Source organism: Delphinus delphis, chromosome X, assembly GCF_949987515.2.
Source record: "Delphinus delphis chromosome X, mDelDel1.2, whole genome shotgun sequence".
Taxonomy (NCBI): Eukaryota; Metazoa; Chordata; class Mammalia; order Artiodactyla; family Delphinidae; genus Delphinus; species Delphinus delphis.
Window position 1 is genome coordinate 57126730 of NC_082704.1, and position 6059 is coordinate 57132788.

The window sequence follows — 6059 nt, forward strand, 5'->3', positions numbered from 1 at the left end:
GTGACAAACTAGTCTGAACTTGGAATAAGTATGAAGGTAAATGAGCAAGAAGCAATAGAGAGCACCAAGAGATAGAAAGAGAAGTATTTTGCCTACAAGTCATCCAGGACTGAATATAAGTTGGGATATCCTAATCTTCAAACCAGAAAGACAATCTTTATATTCTATCTAGGTAGAGCATTTGTCCCAAGATTTAGTTAGACCCAGTATAATACCCCAGAACACTGTACCCTGCTTGGGCTTCAATTCTGAATCCTTATATAGCTCTACTTCTTTCTCTAGAGTTCTTGCTTTTCTATACCAGGTGAGGTACTGAAAATTGGTACTCCCAGCCTAAGAATTTCAGACATATTATGGCTTCTGTACTATGGGGACCTATTTGAGTGTATCAGAGGTTAGGCACTATTATTAGACTCAGTTTGTACCCTGTTTTCCCCCTGTGTTTTATCTTTAGACTCCACTTCTGTTCATGCCGGTTAGGATGTCAAGTTACCAAATTCTGTTTGAATGTTAGGACCCTTCTTTGGTATGTGCTTTTGTGCCAAGCCTGGATCTGTAAGCATTAAACCCACTGCCAATTTTAACTTTGTCCGTATCCTATTCCCTCTGTTTTAACATGGCACACGGGTCTCTGACCTTAGTTTTTCCCTTTGGATCCATTATACACTTGAGCCCCTTGTTCTGTAGGACTTGACTTCTCTCTTATTCTCATGTTGACTGTGAGTGAGACTTGTCCTCCAGAGGAATTGTCTGTGAGAACTGCGGGACCCAGGTACAGGGTCTGGACAGCAGGCATGAGACAGTAGCTTCTTGATTTTGAGGCCAAGTCCTGCCTTCAGTTAGGAAGCTGACAACACTGATGGAATGTCTACATAAACAGGTTTAAATCAGACATGGTCAAAAATTTGGGAATTCTGACTTACGATTGGTGAGGACAGAGATTCCTGGAGTCCTGCCACTCCCAGGAGTGTATAAATGGGCAGCATTGAATTAGAATCTTCACAGGTGGTAGAGAGAAGGCAGACAGAGTGACCAGCACAGGCTCAGGAGCACAGAGCAGCAATCAGGTAAGATTTCTGATTGCTATGGTATATGAACAGCCTGAGCCTTTCATTAAGATTGTGTGTGTGTGTGTGTGTGTGTGTGTGTGTGTGTGTTCTGGGCACTGAGAGCTTCTCAAGCAAGTTTCACTCAAATCACAGATTTCTCCCCTGGAAAGTGTTCCAGCTTTCTTTCTACCCTGCTTCACACCTACCACATAGGTAGTTTGCGCCTGAAGAGTTGTTGGTGTTATAGAAGATGGAGTCTTTTCCTGAGGAGGACTGGACCTCTCTAGGAGAGACTAAAACTGATGAAGAATAATTAAATTCAGCTGGCATCATTAAGGAGGAAGCTGGCAAGAGAAGGCTGGGTGGGAGGGGTGGTGAAAGCTTCTGTTCCCAAGCCAGGTAGGACTTGGAGGGAGCAACCAGGGATTTGGGGATCCTGTGCCAAAGCTGAGGAGGCCTCAAGGGTGATACCAGAAAGGCTGGCATGAAATCTACTTGGATAATAATCCCTCACACTTGTACAGTGCTCTTTGCTTTGCAAAGTGCTTCCACCTCCGTGATTTCATTGTGTTCTTCTAGTACCTCTGTGAGGTGGTTAGATCCGGTATTAGAGGTGAAGGAACTTGCTCAAGGTGACAAAACGAGTCAGTGACAGAGTTGGAACTAAAAAACCTAGGCTCTCGCTTCCCTGTCCTGTGCCCTGCCACCGAAGCAGACTGCTGCCTCTGCATGCCTATCAAAGGCCAACTTCTCTGTGGTGAGTAGTTTTTCAAGAGTGTTATTAGAACAAGCGTGGAAGCCCCAGAGTGAAGGATTAACTTGTCACTTGTTATTCCTGGGGACTGGAGCTCCTTTTTCTCAGTACACTCAAAGAGCTTTCCAGAATTCAACTTTGCTTTCTTTAGCATCCATTTCCTAACAGACAGTTGTTGGTTATTGCTTTCTTTTATTCTTCCATTTTTAAGAAAATGTTTATTTCTGCTATTCAAGCTGATAACCTTGCCAAACATTGATTTTTCTTCCTGCAGAGCACTGGAAATAAACAGGCAGGTCTTACACACCCCTTGTGAGGACCACTAGGCTGTCTTTTGATCACAGCCAGCCATTTGAAGTGTGGTTGCTGTTCTAGAGAAGTACACCAGTATTGGCATTCAGAAACAGAGAGACACAGAGATTAAGCAGATAATCTCTCTTTGAATCATTATCTTCAAGCATTGTTCTGGTTGTTAAGGTGAGCTGAAAAATGGGCATTTTCTCTCCCCTAGTCAGTAGGCAGAACTGTTCCTAGAATATGACAAGTGGTACTGAGCTTCATGGGGTTGTAACTTTTAGGTACCCCTGTGGGCAGATAGAAAGTAAGGGAAGCACTTCATCAACTGGTACTAAAAGACCTGAAGCATATGTATGCAAACACATAAACATCACATTCCCCCTCTGCAGCCACCCCCACCTTCTGCTCCAAGTTACAACAGGGAGGGGTGGCTTCCTTTCCTCTCCTTCATACATGCACCCTGAGGCTGACCTCTAAGTGACTACTCTTTCACTCTCAGACTCCTTGTTATTTCTTGTAACACAAATGTTGAAAGAGGGAGAACAACACGTGATTCCCCTAGGGCTCTCAATATCCTAGGGATGAACCTACCTTTAAGCAAGTTATTGAGCACAGACATACCTAGGAAGACTGCCTACCTACTTTTCTTCTCATTCATAATTGCAATATGAATTATGATAGATATGATAGATAGGCCTTTCTATCTATCCGTAACTACAGGTATAGCTCAGCTTCTCTCCAGAATCAAGCAACTCCCTAACTATAGAAGTAAATTTGGTAGTTGCCCTAAATTTGAATCCCTCTAGCTCCTGAGCTATGTCACTATTGTTTAAAACTAAATGAGAGCATATAATAATAATATCTGAAAGAATAAGAGAAAATCTCAAAAGTACATCATGTATATAAACAAGTAGTGACTTAACACTCTGGAAGAATCTGATTTACATTACCCCACATGGGTCTTATGTTTCAGTTATTAAAACACTGACAGTGCTATTAATTGATGATTTAGATATTAGCCTTATCAAAATGAGAATAAATCAGTCTTTATTTCTCAGACCTTAAAACTTTTGAAAGTTGCTACTGGGCGCACAATCCCCTTCCCCACCTCCCAACCCTCCAGTTTCTTCCTTAAGGATGGTTTCCTGCCTTTGTTTACATACAGTTTGTCAATGTCCTGATTCTTCAAATGTGCCCTCCCTCATATATATACACAGTGGATATGGTATGCTCCATTCAGAGCACTGTGTTAAGAGCTTGATCTGGACTGTACTGTTTTAAATGACATTAACTTTGCTTTAAATTGCATTAGCTTTGTCTATTGGTGGTGGTGTTTTCTATTCCTGGATTTATTTTTTTCCAGCAGGTACTGGCTTATTGCAATTACAATCAACAAAAAAAAAACTTCCAGTGACCATTATATTGATACTGCTGTTAAGGCAGGTCTCCTTGTATAGATAATTTCATAAACTAAGATATTTTGCATTAATTACTTTTTCCATTTCATGTGGCTAGATTTTATCCATCCTTTCAGATTGGCATCACACTCATGTGCTCTCCCTTCCAGTTTTGTCATCTGCCAATTTAAAAAGCATTCCTTTTCTATTTTAATTTTCGGGCCCCTATAACAATGTGAATAAAATAGGAGAGCCTATAACTTTCCACTCTTGTCAACAACTAATTAATTAATACATTTGGTGGAATGGTTGGTTACCTAACTACAAATCCTCCTATTACCTCAGGCCACACTTTGTCTGTCCTAACAACAGGAAGATGATGTTTTGTTCAATTCAGATATGCTAGCTATAAGGCATTCATCTAATCTTTCAGACTATTCACACTATCAAAAAAGGAAATAAGGTTAGTTTGGCCAAACTCGTTCTTTGTGAACCCTTGCTAACTTATTGAAGGTGAAATGATCTCTGTCTTGCCAGTTCAAGTTATCTGGATTTAACAAGCATAAATTATGTGCCCTCAGACTTCAGAGCACTTGTACTGTCCTAACCAACCCCAGAAGTGGAACTAAAATTCCAGTCGACAGAGCTCATGTTTCAGAAGCAGCCATTTTTGATACAAAACTGACCCAGAAGTCAGGGTGATAGACAGAAATAAAAGCTGGAAAATTATGAGAATATGACCTTTGTCTAATAGGAAAGAAAAGGAGAGAAATACTAGTCTGTCACATTTTTTGTCCATTTTAAGCTTGGGTTAGAGACCAGGTGGAAATTTAAAGTATGTGTGTTAATAGGAGGATTGAAGCAGCCTTAAACATCAAAAGGAAGCAAAAGAACTTAAGGCAGCTGTGGTCTAGTAAAAAGAGAGTAACTTGAGGTAAAAACTTGATCTCAAATATGAGACTCTAGTACATATTAGCTAAGTGACCTTGGGTAAGTCATTTAATACTTTTGAGCCCTGGATTCAGGGTTTTTGCTTTTTTTCAGATGGATGGTACCTCATAAGGTTTTTGTGAAGATTAAAATCCTTCTTCACAAAATATAAAAGCAAAGAGAAACTGTACTCAACAGGGACTTATTTTCCTGCTCTTCTAATTTTGGGTACTGTCTTTTTGGAGAGTCTTAGTTTGCCATTTTGTAAAGTTTCACTAGTGCAGGATACACATGTGAAACTGATAAAGTGTTATAGGAATCTCCATGCCTTTTGAATTGATGGCAAAGCTTGAAATTCAGAGAGCATTATTAATGATGAGTATTTTACTATTTTTTTACCTTAGAAATTCAAAGTATGTTTTTTCTATAACCTGAATTTCTTATCAATAACCTCGGTTAGACAAATCAATATTTTTTTTTCAGTTTTTCAAATTGGAAAGACAAGGTATAGCTAAATTATTTAGATAAGCGGTCTGCAACATGGGCTGTGCAAAACAAGCTATTGGAATATGGTAAGAACAATAGTATAATTATTTACAGTTACTTTTAACTCACTCTTTTACATTTTCTACTTTTTGTATAAGTTTTATATATAATTAGATTGATACATTAATATAATTGCCCTACAAATTTAGGGGACACATATCCAAAAGTTACTGATAGGGTGTACAAAGTTTAAAGATCAGTGGTTTGGAGGATGAAGAAATAAGATTGGAGAACTTTTGCCAGAAATTCATCATGCCTGAAATCAAATGCCTCTGTTTCCCTTATGAATCTACTTTTCCTCTTGAACTACCTGGTTCTATAAATGATATGATCATTCTCCTAGTTATCAAAACTAGGAACTTAGGAGTCATTCTTTGCCTCCTCTCATGCATCACATAAAATTAGTTGCCACGTTCATCATTTCTGAAACATCTTTCACATCAGCCTCTCCCTTTTTAATTCTACTGCCACTGCACTAATTCATGCTTTAGGTTTTTTTTTTTTCTTATTGCTTGTTTGTTTGTTTTTAACGTGGGTTACTGCAGTATTGTAACAGCTTCCTAACTGCCTCCTTTTCTCTTGACCCAATTTAACCTACCCACTTTTTTGTATGTATGCATGTCTTATCCCTACTATTTAGAGTATGAGCAGGCATGGGCATGTCTTTTATCTCTTCTTATTTGGTGTTTTGCATGTGGTAGGCACTCAAATATTTCTAAGTGAATAAAATTAGATTGGGATTTGTTTTTCTGTCTGGAACTGAGTTAGGGTTCAGGCCTTGGGGTTTAGAGCTCACATAATTCTCTCCAATTTATACAATCAAGTAAGTTTAGAGTTAATATGGCACTCTGAAGAAAGCAGTGCTTCCTAAGATCATATTCAGCTATTTATTTATTCTTGTTAGCTACTCTGAAGAATCTCACTTTGTCTGAGAAAAGTATTTCATGAAGAAAATAAGCATTATCATGGATGAAATGACACTTCTCTTTCCCAAAACATGCTCACAGGGAGCATTCTTTCATTCTTTCTCTTTGTCTTGGAAATCAGTGTTGAATTCTGGGCTGTACTTTTTATTCAACTTCCTAT